This window comes from Magallana gigas, chromosome 1 (assembly GCF_963853765.1).
Source record: "Magallana gigas chromosome 1, xbMagGiga1.1, whole genome shotgun sequence".
NCBI lineage: Eukaryota > Metazoa > Mollusca > Bivalvia > Ostreida > Ostreidae > Magallana > Magallana gigas.
Window position 1 is genome coordinate 31,184,890 of NC_088853.1, and position 26,471 is coordinate 31,211,360.

Consider the following 26,471-nt stretch of genomic DNA (forward strand, 5'->3'; position numbering starts at 1 on the left):
TTAAAGAATAAATTTATTGTATCTAGTTAAACATAAATTATCCATTTTCATTTCGTTTTATTTTATTTTCTTTAAATTTAGTAAAATTAATAAATTCTCCATATTTTTTAAAGGAAATGAAAGAACGTGTGAAGGCAATACAATGAATTTAACCTGCCCAAGTGGAAGCATTTTTATTGAAAAGGCGATGTTTGGAAGAACATTAGACGAAAATGTATGTCCCCATAAAAAAATCCAAACAACGAATTGCACATCTCCAGATTCAGAAGTAATAGTTAAAAGCATGTGTGAAGGCAAACCACGATGCAGTATACCAGTAAACATTGACACATTCCTCAGAGATCCTTGTGAGAACACCTTTAAGTACCTGGAGGTGAACTTTATATGTTATTAAAAAACAAACACAAACTAATTGAATCTTGCCTACTCTTTTCTGATTGACATGTATCCGTGCAATATTAACGTGAAGATATTTTGTTGTATTTTTTTGCCCTTGTCCTAATCATGTTACACAGTTGTTATAATATTTCAAAACGACAAGTATTAAGATGGTGTCTCATGTTAACATGTATATATCATCTCCATTTGTGTTTTGTATGTATGGGTTTTTAGCTCACCTGAGCTGAAAGCTCAAGTGAGCTATTCTGATCACATTTTGTCTGTCGTCCGTCTGTCTGTCTGTCTGTCTGTCCGTCCGTCCGTCTGTCTGTAAACTTTTCACATTTTCAACATCTTCTCAAGAACCACTGGGCCAATTTCAATCAAACTTGGCACAATGCATCCTTAGCCTAAGGGGATTTAAATTTGTGAAAATTAAGGATCACGCCCTTTTGCAAAGGGAGATAATTAGGAATTTATGAAAATTTTCGAGAATTTTTCAAAAATCTTCTTCTCATGCACCATAAGACCAGGAAAGCTGAAACTTGTGTGGAAGCATCCTCAGGTAGTGTAGATTCTAATTTGTGAAAATCATGACCCCCGGGGGTAGGATGGGACCACAATGGGGGGTCGAAGTTTTACATAGGAATATACAGAGTAAATCTTTAAAAATCTTTTTCTCATGAACCATAAGACCAGGAAAGCTGAAACTTGTGTGGAAGCATCCTCAGGTAATGTAGATTCTAATTTGTGAAAATCATGACCCCCGGGGGTAGGGTGGGACCACAATGGGGGGTCGAAATTTAACATAGGAATATATAGAGTAAATCTTTAAAAATCTTCTTCTCATGAACCATAAGACCAGGAAAGCTGAAACCTGTGTGGAAGCATCCTCAGGTAGTGTAGATTCTAATTTGTGAAAATCATGACCCCCGGGGATAGGATGGGGCCACAATGGGGGGTCGAAGTTTTACATAGGAATATATAGAGTAAATCTTTAAAAATCTTCTTCTCATGAACCATAAGACCAGAGGACTGAAACTTGTGTGGAAGCATCCTCAGGTAGTGTAGATTCTAATTTGTGAAAATCATGACCCCCGGGGATAGGGTGGGACCACAATGGGGTGTCGAAGTTTAACATAGGAATATATAGAGTAAATCTTTAAAAATCATCTTCTCAGAAACTAATCAGCCAGAAAAGCTGAAACTTGTGTGGAAGCGTCCTCAGGTAGTGTAGATTCAAAGTTGTGAAAATCATGATCCCCGGGGGTAGGGTGGGGCCACAATATGGGGGATCGAAGTTTTACATAGGAATATATAGAGTAAATCTTTAAAAATCCTCTTCTCAGAAACTATCAGCCAGGAAAGCTGAAACTTGTGTGAAAGCATCCTCAGGTAGTGTAGATTCATAGTTGTGAAAATCATGACCCCCGGGGGCAGGGAGGGGCCACAATGGGGGATCGAAGTTTTACATAGGAATATATAGAGTAAATCTTTAAAAATCTTCTTCTCAGAAACTAATCAGCCAGTAAAGCTGACACTTGTGTGGAAGCGTCCTCAGGTAGTGTAGATTCAAAGTTGTGAAAATCATGATCCCCGTGGGTAGGGTGGGACCACAATGGGGTGTCGAAGTTTAACATAGGAATATATAGAGTAAATCTTAAAAAAACCTTCTTCTCAGAAACTAATCAGCCAGGAAAGCTGACACTTGTGTGAAAGCATCCTCAGGTAGTGTAGATTCAAAGTTGTGAAAATCATGACCCCCCAGGGGTAGGGTGGGGCCACAATGGGGGATCGAAGTTTTACATAGGAATATATAGAGTAAATCTTTAAAAATCTTCCTCTCAGAAACTAAACAGCCAGTAAAGCTGACACTTGTGTGGAAGCATCCTCAGGTAGTGTAGAAACAAATTTGTGAAAATCATGAACCCCGAGGGTAGGGTGGGACCAAAATGGAAGGTCAAAGTTTTACATAGGAATATATAGAGTAAATCTTTAAAATTCATCTTCTCAGAAACTAATCAGCCAGGAAAGCTTAAACTAGTGTGGAAGCGTCCTCAGGTAGTGTAAATTCAAAGTTGTGAAAATCATGATCCCCAGGAGTAGGGTGGGCCACAATGGGGGGCCAAAGTTTAACAAAGGAATATGTATGGTAAATTTTTAAAAATCTTCTTCTCAGAAATTAATCAGCCAGATGATTCTTTATAATTGTTAAGACTTTGGCCCCAGGACAATTCTTTGGCCTCATAAGAAGGTACAGAGTTTATGTACGTTTATATCCAAAATATAAACAATTGTTAAGGATCTTTTTGAGAACTGCAATACTCAACATATGATATGACTATAAAATCATCCTGTTAGAAAAGGGACTAATGATTATAAACATAAGAATATCCAGGGGAGAAATGGATTTTATTTATACAGGATCAACATGTATTATTGTACATTTTCCAGATAGTTTGTATTATGACTCCATTAAGCTGATTTTATCATACCTATTGTTCCTCAGGTGAGCGATGTGGCCCATGGGCCTCTTGTTTTGTGTTGTTTTGGAATTTAAAACTGCAAAGTTTACATGAATAATAATTGAATACACATGTATCTTAGCGTCACGACTTTACACAATTCTTAAATATGTCCTTTAAATAAACACTACATCTCATATTTGTCTAGTTTTTCATAATTGAAAAGAGTGCATTTTTCAACTTGATCTTCTTTTGAGAAAATAACAATTAAAATTGTAGAAAAGCATACCAAGTATACGTTTTACATTGGCTGATTATAAAATATTTTATTGAGAAAATGTATATGTTAATGTTTGCATATAAATCTGGATCAGGTTGTGAATAATTATAGCAAACCAGGTCAGTTTAAGCATTTGCCTCCTGAATATTATCTATAGATCTACTATGCTATCTGGTCTAAGGCGACTGAGTCCGACCTCCTGTAACGTGCAAGGGGTCACTGTCTGTGTTCCCCCGGGGGCCCGTACCCGACATAGAATCAGACAGCCCTAATTGTTTTCAATATTTACAAGTGCAGACTTCAATTACCAGGCTTGAGCATATTTAGGTAATAATCGTTCCGCAGACAGGAATGCAAGCACACATACGAAACTTGACAGGAACCAACGTCAACGCAAGCAGAGATGACCAAACGCATGCGCCAACAATGCAATCATACGCTAGCAGATAGTGCCTGTGCTAGAAAGACCAGAACACCAATAGGGATGACCACAAACTAGTGATCTGCTGTAACCACCACCAACACAAGCAGGGATGACTGCACACATATATTGGTGATATATAGAGCAGGGATCAATATCGTAGGTTATTTCATACGAAGATTAGAAAGTGCAGGGATGACTGCACACTCAATCTAGCCGTACGTGTCACGGTTTAACCCCAAACAGTCGTTTTTTTTTACCCTTCCCTGTCTCTATATAAGTGCTGGCTAGAATCATTCATTGGTTTTTAAAGTAAAGCAAACTGCGTTACCTTATCTAAAAGATCTTGCACACGACGACATATTTATACAATTTTTTTTATCATGGCATAAAAATGATTATGAAGCTAATTGGAACATTATTTACATTATCAAAAAATCAATAAATCAAAGGACAAAAACTCTTATGCAAAACTACTTTATCAAGCTGCCCGCTTCACTTCACATATATTTTACAAGTCGGGGACTATGTTTCTATCTTTTAAAATTATATATAAAAAAATCAAACATACCTTTATGATCTACCAAATGATGGCTGAGTTGATTTTTCATTTTCGACATCTTATAGGTCATGTATCTTATGAAAATGTCCACACACTGATCTCAGCTGTTCGCAACTTATAGAGGCGAGTGTTCAAGCGTTCTGTTGATTTGAATGGCAAACAAAATTATCCCTTTCCACTCAGAAAAATTCACAGGAACGAAAACAGATTCCTTACGGAGATTTATAATGGGGAATGGTTACATCTTCTCTCCATTCGGAATACACTCGTAATACATCGAGCAATTTTTTAACGTTATCATCCGGGCTTACTAATGGCTGTTGCAATGGCAAATTTCCGTAGACTTTCAATTTCGCGATGTGTATTGAAACCTGAGGCGGTAGAGGGGGCGTTTCAAAACAAAAAATCTGGACATTTTTTATATTAGTGGATGAACGTAGTTTGAGCACAAAGGTATTTACTATTATTGAAATATCAAGCAAAACGTGTTGGAAGCAAAAACTCGGGACAGAGTATAATGGAAATTATTATATTTCTCGCATACATTCGTTTAAGAGAATAAAATAGAACATATTAAATTGAAAAAAAATTAAATGGAGCATCAAACAATACTTTGTCAAAAAAACCCTATTTTAGTGACATGAAAAAAAGACAATTAAAAAATATTGCAAGTTTCATATGATGTTGTGTCTAAGATGGATCAACTTACACCTCCGACTGACGTGTATTTTGAATGTCCTTTAAACAACAAATGATTTGTTTTTTGTATGCTTTGCATTTTCAGTTTATGACTATTTCTTGACGTTTTATTGCAATTATTTGGATGCAATATTACTTCTATGCATAGACTCATCAGCATGTTTTTGCCACTTTACCATGTTGACCCCCCCCCCCCCCCCCTTTTCCATTCCATACCCTGACTAGTTTAAAGATACATTTATACCGATAAAGTTGTATATGTACAAATATTTGGGGAGAAAAATGATTTCTACACCAAAAAAAAAAACATTAAAGAAAATTTGATGCTTAAGTTCACATTTCTTGTTTACTTTTGATTGTGGATGAAATTAAAATACATTTCCCTGTGTTCCTTTCTGTTAACGGATACAATGGAAAAAAGAATGATATATTATTTATTTTCGACAATTATCTTAATTGATTTTATGGATACACGGCCTGGAAAAAACTGTAATATAATGTTCCCTAAAATCAGGAAATAAAAATCGCGAAATCATCTCTATAAATATTAGATAGAACCACGTTCTAGGAAAATTGTAATACAAGCACCATTTATTGATTTTGTCTTAGATTACTTTCTACATTTAACTTAACTCCACGCGTATTTCAAACGTTTTTGAACGATTTTTTTACATATTGAAGTAGAAGTCTGAAAGTTGTAAATAATAAAATCTACTCTTTCAAATCATATACAGTTAAGTTCATGTTGAACTTTACATAAATCCTCGTTCGTCAATTAAAAACAAACTGTATAACAATTTAAATAGCAAATTGTTATATACAGTCTAGATAAAAATATATGAAAAAGTCACATGCATATGAATAATTCGTTAATCACCAAGCATCTATATTTTTAATAGTAAAACAAATCAAAAGTTTTTTCATGACGTTAATCTTTATTTGTGCATTTCTATTGAGAAAAAAGGAAAGAAAATTTATATTGCCAACCTAGCCAATCGGTCTCATTAAAATCATAAAACAAATACTAAAGTTTGCAAATATGAAATTTCTTGTAATTATCAATTGATTTTATCGAAATATACAATTTCAACCTAAAAAATTTATCTCAGACGGAAAATAGAGAACTATTATATTGTTTCCATAGAAACATATAGTCTTGTGTTCTTAAATACGTCTTTTTATCTGCAATAATTTGCTTTTTGTCCTGTAGGGGAAAATATCAAATTCTCTAAGTTGACTCAATAGTTTTTCTGCACATTTCAGGGATTAAAGAAAATGATAATGCCTCGATACTTTTTTTTTCATTCGTTCAAAGTTTTGTTCTGGTCTTCCGTTTCCTGTCCTGTGTAAAAAAGAAAAAGAAAAAGCCATTGTTTCTACGAGATCAGTGACAAGTAAAGACTTTACGGTCGAAACCGTTGGGATGTTAGACTAATTAATGTAAATGTGTTTAAGCTATATTGTTTGATATGTCTTAACGTCCGTGTTATCTAAAGTACTTCAAACATGATTTGTTTCCTTTCATTTTGTTAAATTTACATGAAATGAATATAAATCCTTTCATAGGTCATCAATACAATGATAAATAAAGAAACAATTTCATCTTCCGGTGAGATATCTTTAATATTTCCTCTAGTTTTGTCAAATGTTGTACTCGCAATATATCAGAATTAGAAATGACGAAGACACGGAAAATTTTATGGATGATAGATACTTGACTGAAGATGGGTTTTATTTTGTCAACTGTTATAATCGGTTCTAACCGGAACAGCTTAACTTAATCAAAATGTTGATAAGCTCAGCTTTCTTTTTACTGTTTAGTTAGCCTGATAAACAATTAATACATTGGAAATACCTAAAAAATTTACAAACTTTTTATTGTCTTCGAGGAATTCTGTTTCCGGTCCGAAGACAAAAAACGTTGTCTCAACAATCTGTCAGTTTGGGCAGAGACTTGAAAAATCAAACTTTGAGGAAAGATAGACCTATGTATGCATTTATGTTTAGCTTGCTTTGTTTGAATCGGAGTGACTACCGGTCGTAACCGACAGTTCTTCAAATATTGTTTTGTTTCTGTTTTTGGTAAGCTATGGAAACTTGCTTGCGGTGCATTCTATATTATAATTATTTCTTTCAACAACAACAAAAATACAGACTAATACATTTATTTAGGAACGGAATAATGTATACTCGTGAACACCAATTTCCGTGGAAAATGTGAATTTTACATTTTCAAGCATACACAATTCCTTGTTCAATGATCGTATCCCTATAAATGTATAATTACTGTAAATTCATTCTTTTACCCGACTACTTGATTCTGCAATTCCACTGTTTACATTTTGTAGCACCGAATCGCGAGAATATAGAATAACGAGCACCATTTTTTTTGATATAACATATTGTTATACTTTCATGTTAAATACTGAAATCTGATTGGTTAAGACGCAGTTAATAATATTTACTATTACCCTCAGCGTTAGCAACGCACTTGGCAACGGGTAACATTAAAAAATGTTACATGCGCGAAAATTATGCGCGTACGGTTCGCTGTAGAATTCACGTTATTCCTATATAAAAGCAGTAAAATGTTCTTAAAAATTTTAAAAAAGACATTCAGTATAACAAAATAAATAGTGCCTGTTTGGGAGGATAACAGTTGAAATTGACACCCCTCGAAAACCATTGTCAACCTCCGCTTCGCGTCGGTTGACAATGGTTTTCTCGGGGTGTCAATTTCAACTGTTACCCTCCCAAACAGGCACTATTTATATAATATAGCTAAGAATTCAGAAAGATAAAACTGAGGTTTATTTTTTAATTTGCGAGGACTTCTTCTTGCGATTTTATGCGGATATCAATTCCTTGTCTTGCATTAGGAATCTACACTATAATTCATATTTCAAAAAATGAACAAATAAATTAAAAAAAAAACAATCAGCAACAAAACCAACATGAAATATCAATAAATCAATTTCTACAATGTCTTTCTTATGAAAATGTACATACATTTTGGTCGGTTATATATGTATTGGTTTTTGAAAGCAAGGAAGGTATTAGCAATTTAGTATAAAATTTAAAATCATTGCCATAAAATGAATCTTATCGGTTTATTGATCTGTCGTTGACATTGTTTTAAATATTGAATTCCTAATTTAGGATGATAAGAAAATACATTGATTTTAATGTCAATACGTAATGAAGCTTCAAGTAGGCAATTACTATTTATTTATTATTTATCACATTTAATTGAATTTAAAGCTCTTCGGTGCAATTGATACATTGAACGTCAGCATTAAAATTGATTTTTGTATGTGACATATTTAGAATTCCATAAACTTTTGATTTGTCTTGGTTTTCTTTAGGGATTTTTCTTTTTTATTAAATACAAATATATTCGGTGCGTCGAATGATTTATACTGCATTTGAATTTATTTAGTCTTCTTGCTTGAGTTCAGCGTCAATGATAAACGAAATCATTTTGAGACTTCCAAACATATCATGACAAACATCATACACGGACCATAACGCTGTCGCACCTTGTATTTCCTGTCTCTGATGGACTCTCTGTAAGTGATACATCATAAACCATTGTGCGTTTAACAGAAAAAACAATTGTTTCAGAATTATTTTTTTGGTGAAAAATGGAAAACTTATCATTTGTCCGCCATGTGGTATCTATCCGAGTACCTATGTATTCAATGTAGAGAGCGTTACCACTACGCTATTTTGCTTATTATTAAGAAAGGTAAAAACTGTTTAGTTACGTAGTCTATTTTGAAGATGACGCAAGCAGAAAAAAAGAGATCCAACGTTGTTCAGTCAATATGAAGTTGATACCGAATTTTGTAAAGCGTAATGCATAGATAGGCGCTTAGCGATTGGTAGAGATGGCAGTATTTGTTTATCAATTTGTTAAAAAAAAAATCAGTGCCGCTTATAAACAATGTGGCCGGATAGCGTTGGCCAAGAAATGAACAGGCCAGGTCAAACTCTGGTCGCAACGGCTATTTGAAGGTGGTTTGGATGTCACTTTGGATTAACTGATGCGCATTTTCCTAATTTCAAATAAAATTTGGGCCTAGGAAGGAACAGTTATCCTTCGTGGAACTTCAAAAACATATCGTCACAGGTTGCTGATAAAAATGCAAACAAAGATTATCAGTGAAATTTGAGGGGGAAATGATAGACAGAGAATAGAATGCAAATTTAATTCGTATAAAATCGGGAAATGATTACCTCTGGGTTTTAATGCTCGTGTGTTTATCAGATGTTATCCTAGTTGTTATTTAAAACAAAAACAAGACACAAACATGCAGCACAAGCTTTTATTTACATTCGACAGACAGGACATGGTGAAATATCTAATGCAGGAATTAGAGTTGTCGGCCTTTAGCCGTGCATATTTCTTGTTTGACATTTTAAAATCCGTTTTCAAGTTGGATTGACAGAAAATATCGGTTTTGAAGTACGTTTCTCATATCTTTCAATTTGGTTGATCTTAGGAATCGGGAGTAGGATTTTTTCAAAAATGAAGGCCAGAGAAGGACATTAAAGACTCAAAAGCCGTAAACTTGATATCTTTGTTAAAAAATGTCTTTGCGTCTGATTATCTGCACAATGCTGCAGAAGAGTGTAAGAATGAAGTTCAGCATCTTTAATTTGTGAAAAAAAAACATTAAGGTCCAAATACGCGTAAATCGAAAGTGGGCGAAAGGATAGAGGCAAATGCTTTTGAACTTCTCGATGCCTCCTGCGTAAGAGTAATTAACAGTTTGAGCGCGCATCGTAGTTCAAGGTCTAAAAGTCAAGGTCACTAGGTCAAGGGCACTATCTCAGATGATTCGACTGCTCTGAAAGCCCAGAAGCCTATACGCAGTTGTGATAGGTAATATACCTTTGTAGTTTAGAATTGAAATATTGACTGTCACACTACGATTAAAACAATCTCTCTCTCTCTCCTCTCTCTCTCTCTCTCTCTCTCTCTTTCATGCTTTTAATCTCGGCAAAGTATCAGATAGCGACTTAATTTTGTAGCAAAAATATCTCTGTTTAGTAGAAAAAATTCAACATTGCATTGAATTTTAGAATAAGCATGTAATATCAATCCCTCAATTTTTAAATGTGCAACCAAAATCCAAAGCTTTGTAAAATATTTCCTGGAATTTTATGCGCATTATGCATAATATTGTTTTAAAAACATGTAATTATAATAATAAAACCCTTGCTAACTTTATTTGCAAAATAAAAACAGTAGAATTAACAAAATGCGGTATAGCAAAAGCTGATATTTTGATGCGTAAGGGGGAAAAAGTTGAAATATTCTGTTTTAAATTTAAAAAAAAAAATCTTGCTTGACTTTATGCATTAATTGTTAATTCTTTACAGTTTATTATGTTAAAAAAAAAACTATTCGACATTTTTAAAATTTATTTTTATCACCGTAATCTAACGAGCTCATTCCGAGAAATCCCGAGCTCTCAGGCTCAATTGTACATCCGATACCTTAATTTGCTAAAAGTCGCTTAAAACTGTCTACATGGCAGTTTGGGTCTAAAAAATGACGGTCGCTTGTCACGTAAGGCAGAGGGTCGTCTGATGCATGATTTTCATATAGGAAATAACGTTGGACGGTCTAAGTATGATCGCATAAGACAGAGAGTCGCTTAATACAGAGAGCTGTTAAGGCAGTCTAGACTGTACCTTAGTGAACACATCCCCCATGTTTTTTTTTTAATCTTTCTCACCCCTGCGAATGTTATTGTCATTTAAATTTTAGACCACGTGATTTTATTTGAACCTTTCAGTTTCGCAGTAAAAATCATGCCTCGTGTTTATAGTCTATTTCATAGAATCTAGGCACTTGTAGTTTATTGATTTTAAACTTCATCTTCATTAATTGCTGGATAACATGTGTTCTAGAAATAAATGCGACAATACAAAAATAGTTTTTGCCTGCTGTTGCGACAGTTAACATGCTTGTAGAGATCCCCCCTGAGGATTAATTTTCGATTCGCGCCTGACCTAGTAATAGCATCAATAGTGAAACAGACTATACTATTTTATGCAGAATGTTCCTTGAAAATGGCTCGATATACAAAGTTTTTAAGCAAAACAGACACCCATTATTTTTCTAAAAACATGGTATTGCACACTACAAGCATCAAACATTGCTATGATTATATGAAGCAACCCGATGTTTATATTTTCAACCACTCTACACGTGGTTGAACACGAACGATAACTCTGTTCTGAATATTATCGTTTAATGTAAATAACCGCTAGATGGTGAAATAAGACATACATCTTAAAAGGTTTTCATGTTTTAACAGAAATCCAAGTAGGATATGATATAAAAACGACCAGTACTTGCGTATTTTGAGATACTTCCGCTCGAAATTTCACAGGAACTGAGTAAATTTCGGTGAAGTCTCGTGAACTTTCATTCGAGCACCTCTGGATTTATTACTTACTTAGCAAAGATAAAGAAAACATTCTGAACACATTCGCTACGTTTCGTGTAAATTCTTTATTAATAAATGTGCATTTATAAATGATATAACCTGTGAATACCATATCTTAAGTAAGTTTGTGTATGAACCTGTTTCTCCCAGGTTTCTAGTTTGTGATGCATTTTTTTTTCAGAATCTACAGTCTCCCCACGCTCTTGTTCTTGGGAATTAAATGCACGAATGTGGCTTCTTTTCTCTGTTTTGTAGTAAGCGTCGACCTCCACTGCCAAGCGTATAGCTTCATTCAGATTCTACGGTCGACTCTTTTTTTATGCGCAAACTCACATCGGAGTCAAACAGGACATCGATGAAAGCCTTTTACTTCAGCCAGTGTTGAAGGATAGGCAAGATAAGTTAATCTTAGAACCGCTCGACTAACCTCGGACAATGTTTCTGATGCGCGTTGCCGCCTTTCTATAAGTTGTGCGCGGTATAAATCTGTTTGATTAGCTGGCGCAAACCTCCCCTCAAGCGCTTTGAATAGAAATTTTAAGCCATACTGCTGTCCTGTTTCTGCGGACACGTTTACTAATGTCCATTGTGCAGCTCCTCTGAACAGCACAGCTAAGTATTAACCCTTTTCCTTATAATTCCAGTTTATGAGAGCCGCGCACGCATCAAACGGGCATTTATAATCTAACCACGATTGAGTTCCATCAAACGATGCAGGCTTAATATTACATTTGGCCGTTGTCTTTTTATCTTGGTCTCTCTTTTCATTATCATTATCATCAATGCGGTCTTTCCGCCGAGGGAAAGCCCTCTCTGCATCAGCATTTACGTCAAACAGCTCTGCCCGTTCTAACGGCTTGGGTGCATGCGCTAGTATTTGATGCAACGCATCCGCCGTTAAATGATCAAGCGCAATAGCTTTCAGCTGTTGCGCGTCACTATGGTTTACAACACTTTCAAAGTGTTGCACATTTGCTGAATGTTTCGCAGGCCCTCTCTTCTTTTGCGCACCGACTTTCCATAAAGTTACATCCTCCGAATTTCAAATGATCGCCAGACTAAGACAGACTGTCCCATGCCAAGCAAAACTACAGTATCCTCGGCAGCTGGCGAATGCGCATCGTGATGTCTACCACTTGCGCTGGCCATTGTCTCAATACCCAAGATGCTACTCGCCTATTACATGTAGTAATCGGAGTTTACCGATTTTGTATTTCTATGCGCAATCATTCACAGCTCTCTTCCAGAAAAGAAATATTTTCATCTAACATTCTATCCATAATAACTGATTAAAAACAAAATTGAAATTTTCAGTAGAAATCAATTCGCCGAATCCCAATAAGCTGCCACCAAATCAATGTAACGTTTTTGAGTTCTTTTTAATTCAGTTGCTCTACTTGAGCTATGATGAATATAAATCAATTTTCTCAATCACGAATTTTAATCAACAATATGTACACTATCCCTTTCTTTTCACTAAAGTGCGAGCGCTTGCTACTGCGCTCTTATGTATTACCGCACTATAAAGGTGCGACACCCCAAATAAATATAAATATTGTCAAGTCGACTATATCATAGGTACATGTACAAAGCTTTATTTCCAGGTCTCGAAAGCCTTATTCAGGCGCGTAAGACCTAGCTTTTCTTATAACCTTATTTTCCCTCGATCTTCACCCGTCGATCTCAACTCCAACACCGACTTTTAGTTTCATATACCCTTCTGTTTCGTGACAATAGCCTCGGAGAACAGTGCAGAGTTTTAAACAGGAAGTCATAAAACATGTTCTAGAGGACCGAAAGGGATTTTTAATATTCATGAGCTACTTCCGCTTCGTTACGATTTTTTCTTTACTGAATTTATCTAGGGTGAAGGGTTGAATCGATTCTATGCAAAGAAAGACAACCCGAATTGTACAATACGCGAAAAACGCGTTGAAAAAATGACGCGATCCTGCGAATACTTTTGTTCACGGTCTGTAGCTCTTTATCAGCTCCTGAAGGAGAAAACTACACTCGTATATTACCGTACTAAGCTCCATGACAATACAAGGTTACGTATAAAAAAAGAGTCGACCGTAGAATACAAGTTTTTAATATGTTATTTAGCTTGGCGTTGTCTTTTTATTGATCGTTTTTTTCTTCTGCTGATAAAAATAAGCAGTTCTAGAGCAAAAACTCACAAACCCGATTTTCGCTTGATTAGCAGCGTTTTAAAATGTCTGGGTTAAAGGACTATGTGCGGTATGGTCAAATATCTGCCCCCGATTTCAACCAATTTTTAAAAAGTGTCGTATAAAAATAAAATCTTCACAAATCAATGTATAGAGGATGCCTATAACTTTAATAATGATTTTAGTCATCATTGCTCATTCGCTGTGTATCTATGACGTCACCTAAATGGCCAAAATCCCGCAAATTTGCAAAGAAATGAAAATATTCTCATTTTTGCTATATATTTTGCATTCGGAAGTATAGAGCGCAGGTCTGCTCAAGTGCGATTTGAACATATGTTTTTCTTCAGATGGTTATACACATTATACTAAAATATGGTACTTGAGCAAGCCTGCGCTCGATGTTTCCCAGTCGAAAAACCATCGGAAAACACCCATATTTCGCTACAAAACATCAATTTATCAAAATAATGCAATATTCATGACGTCATTTCTACATTATGACGTCACTGTGGTGATAACCTTTTACACCTTTATTTCCAATATGATTTTAACTATCTTTCACCTTAGTTTTAAAGCTCTTTCTAAAACTTTGATTTTGGGGGCAAAAAATGCATAAAACCGCACATAGTCCTTTTACAGATATATACTATAATTATACAGTATTTATTTAAATGATTTGTTAAAATTGTTCAGTTTATTTATAAAACTAACTGTTATTAGCTTGAAATTTACAAGATCCGCTGATATACTTCATGAATTGTCATGATATATTTTTTCTCTTCTTGTACCTCCTCCTTTGACCTAATCTAACAATTTTCATAAGGCAAATCGATTTAAATAACTTTTCGGAATAGATAAACCACAACGCTAAGTAAAATTACTGAGTTATTTTGGAGCTATTTAGCACATTTTCCCTTTCAAAATAAAATGATGTTTAAAAAGCGATGGTATTTGACAAAGGTAAAATTACCCAAGCAACGTGCAGTGAGGTGTGACTCTTCATGTCTGGCCAGCATTGTCGGTTATTTGAAATTGAATTAAGTCAAATGTGTTTTAAAAGCTATTCATGAAAGTCTAGTAAGTATTTCATGGGAAAACAAGACCTTCCGCAACAGGAACGGCGAGACAAAATTACGTAATTAAAAAAGTATGTTCGTACATGTAAGTTTCAAAAGCAGTATTCAATTAAACTATACTAGACCTCCGTCCTATTTTTGATTCGACAAGAGACGACTTAACATTACACACACAAATCTTAGACATTACTGAATGTTAAACTTCTACCTTTTAGAAGAAATAATATGTTTTACGGTGTGACCGTTGGGGCGAGCGCAGAAGGAGTCACACATCTGTCATCATTGTTAAATGCAACCCGTGGACTTAACCAAACCAAAAAACTTTGGCTTTGTCTCGAAAACTTTTACAACCGCAAGGAACCGGAAGATATCAAACTTTTATTCCAATGGTCCCTTCCTAGCTTTATACACTTAAACAAAAAACTACCACTGAGCATTAATAAAATGTTAAACAGACTTATTAAAATATTTTGATAAACACAAAGCCGGTTTTTTAATTTTTTTTTTATCTCTTCTTTACCTTTTAATAATGATCATTAAAATCAATAAATTGTGTGTCTGTGTTATTTGTCATTTTGTTCCTTGTTGTTACCGGTGTTTTAGTTTTCCTCTGCGACATCAATTTTGTTTTTAATCTTTTTTTAATTTTTGTACGCTATACGTTGTAGACATGTTCCCTCCCCCTTTTTTTTTAGTGTGTGCTATCCAATATTATTGAAAGGTTTGACCACATATGCAACTATAACAAATAGATGTAGATATTTTAACAGTTTAATTTTTTCTTTTATTTATTCATTACAAAATGACGTGGCTACACGTAGATCTAATAATGATCAGACTTTTCTTTTTTAATAAGTTTTTGTCACCTACCTAACGTATACAATGATTGGATCAATATGACAATAAATTTAGCATGGAACTTGCATGTGTATTTACTGAGCACAAAAAAATCATTAAAACAAAACTAATCAGCCAAAGAGTCACCGTTAATAGTGAGCGCAGTATCAGTATTAACGGTGACTCCCTACTGTGTACTTCCTACACGTTACATTCAGTACAGATGCTTGATCCACCTCTAAATGTATCGCGGGAATATAAAACGCCAGATCACTGTGACGTCATACTTAACTTTTAGCGCTCGACAGTTTTCGTAAATTGTCGGACAAATTCGGGGAAGGAAATGACGTCATAGGTACAGTTTTTTTACGTAAGCATATGTGTTGTTTACTTTAATGTTTTTAAAAGGATTGTTTATTGTTAAATGAAAATGATGTATGCGATTTACAGGTAAGAATATTCCTTAGAAACGCTTCCTGTTCCGCCAAGTTGCTATGCACCGCAAAGGATCACTGCGATAGTAGAACGTTTTCACGCGGTTCCACAAAATTTTCTTTGAACAATGTGCAGATTTCAACTCGAATTTCCTCCGTTCGTACACGTTGTCTATGGAGCTCGCTACGCGAGCGGTGCTTCGCGCCGCCTCGCTGCGCTCGCTATTATTGAAAGCCCTTCCTGCCAATGTTGATCACCAAAAGATTCTTATCATTTGTTTCTTAGATGTAAGAAATATACCAATGCACGAAATGAACTGTTTTCAAACCTTTCAAATTTAAATCAAATTATTGCATATTTATGCAATTAAATATGTTCAAACCAAATCTTCTTTATTTGTATAGTATTTATCTTCATCTTAGTTGGTCAGCACTTGCTTTAATTTGTTTTTGTTTTGACTGTCAACAATTTGAATCTACATCAATGAAGTATAATGCGCGACTGATACTGTACAACCGTATGGTACATGCAGAAAACAAGAGGCCCAATGGGCCACATCGCTCACCTGAGCAACACTGGGCGTTCAAAGGATATTGTTCCCTGTGGCCCCTCGGTAGATTAACCAAAAATGAATATCCGAATTTTCACTTATTTTTGCATATACTTAATCTTTGACATTCTTACCTTCATGGAATACCATTTTTACCGAAAATAAGATCATATGCAATATAAAAAAGTAAATTTTTGAGAAGAATTTTTTTTAAAGATTTTTCGATATGTATTGCCATGCAAAATTCGACCCACCCATTATGGCCGCACCCTATCCCCGGGATCATGGTTTGAACAAATTTGAATCTGCACTACCTATTGAAGCTTCCAAACAAGATACAGCTTTTTCTGGCCTACTGGTTTTGTTGGGAAGATTTTTCTCTATGTATTCCTATTTAAAAATGTCGACCCCCCATTGTGGCCCCATCTTACTCCCGGGAAGCGTGATTTGAAAAAAAATTGAATCTACACTACCTGAAGATGCTTTCACAGTTCCAGCTTTTCTGGCTAACTAGTTTTTGTAAAAGAAGATTTTAATGATTTTTCTCTATACATTTGTATCTACAAATTTGATCCCCTATTGGGGCCCCACCGTACCCCCGGGGATCATGGTTTGGACACATTTGAATCTACACTACTTTAGGATGCTTCCACACAAGTTACAGCTTTTTTGGCCGATTGATTTTTGAGAAGAATATCTTTAAAGATATTTCTCTCTATATTTCACCTCAGGTGATCTAACAATTATTTATGTCTCTGCTACATGTACACGCACTTAGTATTTCCATCAGCAAAATTAATCTCCTTTTAGACTGAATAGACGAGAAAATACTTTCAACTAGCCTATGATGAGCTAAAAAACCACTTCAAGCTTCTATAGGACAAATTTGAAGGTTTTCAAACTGGTACTTTTGATCATCATATTCAGAGCTATTTACAGGATTCGACCTTGACTCCACTCTCTTTGACTTCGGAGGAAAGATGTCGGCTGATTTGTTAGAGTTTGTAACTACAGCAATGTATGCCATAGTTTTCCCATCCTCAAGTCTCGTGATTTCTCTGTCACATTTACTTGGAATAATCCTATTAACAATACGTCATCCCCCGTAAGAAATTCATCAAAAAAGTAAATAGCTCCTCTGATTCTAATAACGACGAGAAAGGAAGCACAATTACCCCAACCTTGTCTATTTGAAACTTTAATGTAGCACTGTATCGCTTGCTGTGCAATCCATTTATTCGTATACTACTTTAATATCGACTTAGAAGATGAACGTGAATATCCATCAGAAACATAACTCTCTAAAGCATTTATGATGTAAACTGAAACAAGTGACTTTTTTTGCTATGACCGAAACAATCCTGAACAAGGGCACCGCTAAGCGAAACATCCCCTCGCGACACGAGTTATTGTGTGGATGGTGCATTATATAGGAATATATAGTTATGCAAATGTAAATGAGGTGGCAACATTCTACTAACCCTCCATTACTTCAAAAACTACGTTTTCTTTGCTAGCGCTCTCGTTAGTCTTTTTCACTGGAACACGCATACTCGACTCCATAGTAGGGGATTCTGGAAATACTGTACTACTGTAAATAAACTGTACCATTTGATTTCGTTTTATTATTTTCACAAGAAGTTTTGTGTTTTATTGTAAATGTCAAAAAGTAACAGTAGCTTAGGTCTTATAATGCAAAGTTACTTTCAATATTATAATAAATAGCTAGCTCTTCAAGCTCGGAAAACAAATTCGGATATGTTTTCCGAGCTTGCCGGGAAGGCCCGAGAAGATACGATTGCTACAAAACAGTACCAATGGTTCTTGAAAATGTTCACCTCGAAATTGAAATAACAGTTGATACATAATTATTAAGGCACAGTCAGTGAGCTATGCCATGCCTTTAGATTCACAATAAATCGAGACCCCACTCCAGCACACCACTGTGCCTTCCTATTTAATCAATCGATTCAGAAATATAAACCAATGTTTTAGAAATCTGCTTCTGTGTTTTATGATGGCTACAGCGCTAACTCACCAATCTTTTAAAAAAAAGGCTTGTTACCAGTACTAGATCAAAATCCAAAAAATATAAAGTTGTTGGTTTGAATTGCTTATGTAACGTACCGAGCTACTTGTACTGCCAGGGGAAGGGTTCGTGCCTGGTCTTTTCCAGGGTTTTGGGTGTACACTAACAAAGTCTTATAATATAATGATTTTCTATTGATTATCAAAAATGATTGGTATAGCCTAACCTTACTTAGGTTAATAATCAACAAGTAATTTCAGGGAATCTAGACTATTTACAAACAGAACAAGGGTATAATAAATATATAATTAACACTGTGTGTGATGTACTAGTGCTGCCTTGTTCAGGTCGGACAGTACACACCCACAGTGACAATCCACTAAGGTCAACCACTCAGCTAAAATGACTAACCGTCCTCAGATTACCGCATATACTGTAGGCTGCCTTATTCAGGACGGACAGTATATGTGGTAGCCCTTCAACCACTGTGCACACTGTAGGCTGCCTTATTCAGGACGGACAGTGAGCACAACGGCCTGGACGACAGTCTGATCAGCCACTAGAGAAATGAACAATGGCTAGCCTCTCTGAGGAAAGCCTACTGTGACACACTGACAAGCCAAAATGACTGCAACCTACAGTACCAAGAGGACAACCTCTCTATGGCCTATCAAAAACACTTAACACCCTTACGAACGGGCAAGCTCTGTATTGACACAATACCTTTTATTATTATACATGTACTTCACAGCCTTCTCTCTTCTGCTGATCATCTACTAAGCAGCCGACAGCTGATTCACTGTCGCATTTATACCCTTGTATCACGTGACATAAACAAAGGAACTAAAAGAAAAACCCGATCCGGGTCGAACCTAAAATATCCGGAATTATTACACTTTTGCTTTCGTTTCACAGGAGTGAAGCGGAAGTAGTTATTGTCAAGTCGTACATAAAATTCTATTTACAATTGTTTTATTTTAACGATATATAAAAAGTACTCAACAAATTTACTTGAAAATTTACAAGGTTTTTACTTTTACCATGCCACATAAGTGTACGAAGTTTGATAAATATCCGTGCAAGGGTTTTCTTTTAAACTTGCTTCTAAGCTGAACAAACACACACACACGCACATCAGCGATGATAAATCCTTTTCGTATTAAGTCGCGCGAGGGGATAAAAAGGCATTATCAACATTATGTTCACCTGACTTATGTTGTTTAACATTTGGCCTCCTTAATATCGCTGTCGTAGTATAGGTTCCCGTTGCAGGAAATTCTAATTTTCCGGCGTTGTTACACATTAACTTCGTTTACATTCAGTACATATTATAAGGACAATCACAGGATAAATATCTATGAGTATCGATTAGTGAAGCGTCAGGAAATCAAAATTAAATAGTATGTTAGCCATGATATTATCTCATTCCACCAAATATCTATCGACAATGAACAGTCTGGACAATTATTGAATGACACGAATAAGTCTTGCAGTTGCCTTTTAAGGGGGTTAAGTGGTCAAAAAGTTGCCTATCAGATCCGTTTTAATTTTTGATAGATGGTATTTTTTGCCATAAACTAACAGTCACATTTTTAGCTAACTTAATAAAAAAAAGATATGTCATCAAATCGTCTCATTTATAATTCTACGTTTTGCATAATCATTAAAGTGCTTTTTATGTGGATGTAAGGGAATGGTGATTATTTCCGCAATTTAATGCGTTCAGTCTCTTTGGTTTAAAGGATAATGTTTGTCGATATATAAAGACTACTCTGCTTGGTTATAGTTTGTTTTTTTTTTTTTTTTTATTTGATCTAAACTTTTTTGGCGTGCCTGCCACAGGTGAGATGTAAAATAGAAGTTTGTTGAATTGATATTCTACAGAATGTTTTAAAATACGACACTTTTATTCAGGTTATGAATGGAGTAAAACGATATCGTTTTAATTGAAATTCAATTGAACCATTTTAATATTGCAGTTGGCATTTGACGTGTAATATGCGACTGCATTATCACATACTTCCTCGTGTACGTGTACTGCGATCCATGGCAGTCACAAAGATGCTTGTCTTGTTTTTTTTTGGCTACTTCATGCATTTGGTATGTGTTTCCTATATTTCACACACTTTTGTATCGTGTGATTATGATCAAATTGGGGAATAGCTTGGTAGGACGCCACTCGGTATTCTACTGGTTGCTAATGGAAAAGAGAAACAATTCTGTAAAATAAAAACAAGTTCTTTATTCTTTAAGCGTCGGATGGAAAGTGAGTAAACAAAAGCATATTTCGAAACACCCTGCGGTAAAACACAGCAATGCGAGGAAGCGAGATCGTTTTTATGCTTATAATCCAAGGATCGATAATTCTGCATAAGTATGAAAATGCATAACGCTTATTAAGGGCTAGAAACTAGAAAACTAAATATAAACTGTTGTCATTTTAAATAATTAGAGAGGAAATAACTTACAAATATTACTTAGCTGACGAATTTCTACCGATTCTTAAATTCACCCTCTCACACTGAAGAGTTTACTACATGTTTACAATAATTACTCGGCGAATTCAAACTTTATAAAACAGCATTTAACAGCATAGAAATTCAATAATAAAAATCCCACATTTAAACAAAATGAAGCAAAAATATGTATCATGGAATAATAAACAATGACGCAAAATATCTTTTATAGAAAAAAAACCCTAAAATTCTGGAATGACGAATTCATAGTTCCGCAGAATAATAAGAAATATATAGTTAATCAATGTTCTTTTAAAGTATTTTAAACAAAACAAACTAAAATTTATCAAAATATAATAAAATAATGTAATTTAAACCGAAAATACTGAAATAGATACATGTAACATTTCATTCAAGCTTACTTAATGGAAAAGAGAAACAATTCCGTAAAATTAAAACAAGTTCTTTATTCTTTAAAAGTCGGATGGAAAGTGAATTAAGAAAATTCACTCACCATCCGGCTTAATTTGGAATTGCTCTCATTGACCAATCAGGATACTTGATTTAAATGCTAGCGGGCTAATTTCACAGAATTTCTTCTACGAGCTGACACTGACTACTAAAGGCCAAAAAGGTGATAAAGTCAATTAGATGAATCTCGATGTACGTATGTTAATAAAGAAAAGATTAAGTAAAGCCGAAACGAGTAAATAAGCTTTCTGACGTAATGGAAATAGAATAATCTTCGCGAGTCGCTAAAATGTTGCTCTGATAACACAACAAATTTACCTTCAAAGGTTTGCCTGGACGAAGAATTTATCAGTTTATTTAACAAATTAACTTATTGTCCGACAATCTGTCGTACTGTAACTAAATATTTTCCAGAAAAGTGTCAAATTGTTTAGATACCAGGGTTATACAATTAAAAAGTAAAACGCTACCAATAAATTTCCTCGATTAAGAAATCACGTATAACTTTTAACAGTGAGGGGAAAAAAGCAAAGCATTTGAAAAAAAGTAAAATTTAAATGATTTTGAAATAAAAATTGTAACTCTAAAATGCTAAAAATAGAAAAATTTCAAATGTGCTGAATTAACATTCCGAAATTATAACATGTTACATTAAAGTAGAAAATTTTAATTCTCTTAATTTCAATACCTTAATGTAACATATATACATTGTATTATTGTGTTTAACAGCGCAAGTTTCTTCACTAGAAATGCTTGACATGTGTCTGTGAAAATGTAAGTCATACAAAACTATTTTACATACATTTTTTTCATTTTTTTTTTACATTTTTGTTTTAATTTTGTTACTTATAAGAACAAAAGAATTGCCAATGATGTTAATATAGTTAAACACATATACAACATTTTTCGCGGTAATGCGAATAAGTGGTAGTATTAAATTCATTTGTTGATCTGCTACATCTACCACAAGGTGTAATGCACCTGGTAAAGTACCTTATAAACATGAACAGTGTTCCGAAGAGTCATCAACTTCTGCGTCAGATTCTCTGTACTTTTCTTCTGTGAATCGAATAATTATTCATAAATAAGTAGCGCCACACAATCCGTAGTTCCGGAAGACCAGGTTGTTTCAATTAAATTAAATAGGCGTTCTTACAAAAGCTGTTACCTACATAAAAAAAAACCTTGGGTGGTGTAGATTTTAATTCATTAAAATAGAAATTCCTAAGAAGTAAGATGGGTCTACATTCGGGATCATATTTCAAAAAGTAAAAATTGATTTAAAAAAAAGAAATGTAATAAGATATGGCAGGACTTATATGGAAGCATTTTGACAAGTTGCGGATTTTCTTGTGAAAAGATAGTCGGCATAGACACCGTGAAAAGATCCATGCTCTCTCAATTTTTTTTTTTTTTTAATCTCTATGCTCTATTATTAAAAGTTTCAACAAGATTGCACTGTAACTATTTGTGGAATTGACATCGATATCAAAATATTGGTTCATATGACTTATAAGACTAAATCGTTTTAACAATAAACTCTCAGTAGGAGGTCCTCAAAAGTCCTCACCCAAAGTAACTGAAATAAGAACCTGCTCATAGGTAAAATTGCAAATTCAAATTGTCATCTAGCCTACAAACGTATCACAACACTATGTTACCGATTTTTGAAAGGAATAAGGTAGTGTCGTTTCCAATTTAAATAAAAATGAAATATATCGGAAAGGACAGTAGGTTTTGACGAGCATTAATCGATAGAACCTGTGCAGTGTTGAAGTGCTTCACTCCCGCAACGGAAATCGTTGCGGCTCAAATCGTACATAAATGACAACACCATTTACATTTCTTACCTGATCTCAAACATTAGATTTGTTTATGGCATTAATTAATCTAAAAATTACAGGTATAGTCCTCGGTTATTTTTTTGTGCATTTTATTACACAAGTTCAATTTGTCCGCCGTATTTACTGACCTTGATCACTATTTTTGATACAGCGAATGGAAATTAAGGAGCAGATCTTGAAGTGAATATAGTAATTCCCTTATTTTAAACATAACTAAAAATATGAATTTTCCATTATTATTCTCTCATCAAGCAATATATCTGTAAAATCATTACCAGTACAGTGCACCTTTTATTAAACTAATTAGGGGCATATGAAAGGAGGTAAATTTCATCACATTGCATACTGTATAGCTTATTTTTCTCAATAGATTTTTCTGATCTTTCTTTTTCTAATTGACATAAATGTCAATTATTTCATAAATATTGAATGAAGAACTACCGGTTAAAGTATAATTTTCGGGGACTCAAACAATACCGTTTTCCAGCTCTGTTAAACATTAACATTGCAGCTTTACACTTACAGAAGGTGTGCTTGACTTTTAGTCCTTTGACTACTCCTTCAAGTTGCTTTCCTTCGAGGAATGACACGCTATAAATAAAATTGTTTTTTTTCTTTTTGCCTGCTTTCTGGTAAGGTTTTTTTAATTGAAAGGTGCAGTATTCTCAGCGAGATTGGACGATTTTAACGGACGTCTCTTCCGAATCTCAAACCGATGGCACTTAAAGTAATTTAGGAAAGTTTGCCCCATCATTGCCTAGTTGCTACGACTGAACTATATTGAAGGCTTACATCCTATTGTGTGTTCTACTGGAAACATCACAAGTCAGCCTTTGACAGCTATCTTCAGCTCCTCGTAAGCTATAGAACCTGAAATGTAAAGTGCAAGAATTATGACCTGGCATTTGAAAAAGTATGAAATAAAGAACATTTTTCAAGTATACCGTTACCTGCATGTTTTAAATATCGCCATTCAATTCATTATTCGTAAAAACCTGTAGTGTTAAGCACTTGTTGAAAAGTATGTCGTTTTAATCTGTACCTAGCTAGAAGGACTTTTCTTAATCCAAAGACAATCTTTTCATGATCCTCATGTTCACACCCTGGGACTTATTACAATGTCCTTCATGAACATTACAAACATAGTTCAAAATGAAGCACCAGTTTTGAGATACTAGCTCACCATTTCTTTCACTGCTCATTGCACATCTGTAGGTGTTATTGCTGATCGACATATACCAATTATCAAGCAGTTCTTTTTATTGTTCTCTGCTTCTTACTTTTTAAAAAACTCCCTAAGGAACAAATAGAATAACTCTCGTTTTTAATTAATTCTTGCTGTATGAAATTAAAATACAGCTATCTTGCATTTCAATTTTTAAGATAAAACAATACATTTCATAGCGTATAAATAAGAAACCAAACCAAAAATATCCTTTGCAATGTACCAGCAATTACACCAGTGTATACGCATATACTTTTTGTTTTATTTGAGAGTGATGGTCAGCTACTAAACTATAGATGAAACTTTTAACTCCTCTTCAGCTATTTTAGCCAGTTTTCTCTATAACCCTTTCAGTTCCATAGCAAAATAATTCTTTACATCATTTTTCTAGAATTCAAAGGGCAAGTTATGTTGTTTTGGAAAAATGTTCGCCCCCAATTTAAGCCAATTTATTAAAATAGTATCGTTTATTTGCTATTATAATTATATGCATCTAATACTTAAAAATGGTACTTGAACAAATATGTGTTCGATGTTTTCCAGTCGAGAAACCATCGGTAAACACTCATATTTTGCTTTAAACATTAAATCATCAAGATAAGACGATCTTCATGACATCATTTTTACATTATGACGTCATTGTGACTTACCTTTTACACACTTATTTTCAATAGGATTTAAACTATCTTCTACCTACTTTTTTGGGGTCTTTATAAAAGTTTAATTTTGGCGGCGAGAAATGCACAATATCGCATATAGTCCTTTCAAGTGCTGCAATAAAAAGCACACTTTTTGATCATACTGTTGGATCAAAATCTTTTATTGTTCAACTCATAAAGAAATAAGACAAACAATTACCAGCACAAGTTTTGTATCAAGAATTTGCTTGTCTTCGGGTCCATGAAAGTATAAGAAAGAAACTGATTTGACAATGTGGCCTGAGGGGCCACATCTGCCATCTCCACCCAGACATAAATGCCCTTCAGACATTCACGCTGTCGTCCGAGATTTAATCCCTATGTCAAACATTTTTCTATAGTTGGGACTAAAAACAAAGACTGGATCTTCATTTATGTTCCTATACTGATCATTCTAACCACCGAAGCATGCATACACAACAATACATACATGTCAGCCCCGCCACCCGAGAACAATCAGCTCAAGCAATGATCAAGTTTGCTATCGGCACAATATTTTATGTCGGATGATTTTCTCATTATCTCTGAGTGTAAAAGTTTTTTTTTCAGAAAATCCCTTAAAGGGGCATGTTCACGATTTTGGTCAAAAATCATTTTTCCGATTTTAGTCTTTACAATGCTTTATTAAGGCATTTTAAATCGGCAACCAAACTTTTAGAGTCATCTGTCGAGTTATAAGCAAGTTACAGAGCTTACAATTCTTTGGTATGCAAACGAAGCGTTTGTTTATATTTTGATGGTGAAAGTGAAAATTCAAGTTTAAGACCTAAAATGAATGTAAAAAATATATTTTAAAAAAACAGTTTATTTTAGCTTGTAATAATTAAAAAGATAGAAAAATCAGCTTGAAAAAGTTTTGTTTTACTTTTAACCTTTGTAAACAAAAACAGGGCACGTGTCTCGTTTACATAACAGAGACTTGTGAGTCTTGTATCTTGCTTATAACCATACGACTGTCTGACTCTTAAATTGCATTTGATCATTAGAGTTGCATTCCTAAAGCATTGTAAATAATAAACAAAGAAAAATAGAATTTGATCAAAATCGTGACCACGCCCCTTCAATGTTAACAAGAGGCTAAAAGGCCTTAACGGTCTCCTGAGTTGCATATAATCCATACACAAACTTGTCGAGGAGTCTCTTACATTCATTTAATTGAGTCTCATTCTGGAGTAGAAAAATGATAAATTTGTAATGACGACCACTTCCCTGTCTAAAATCTTTCAAAAAGAACTATACAACCTATAATTTTGGCGAAAAAATTAAAGATCTGGACTACAAAATCATGAATTCAGTTTTCCTTTTAGGTGTGTGGGAGTAAAGAAGAAAATTTTTAAACATTATATGCATTAACACCTAAACATCCATTTAGGCCCTGCCATAAAGTCAAAGCCCATACTCCAGGGG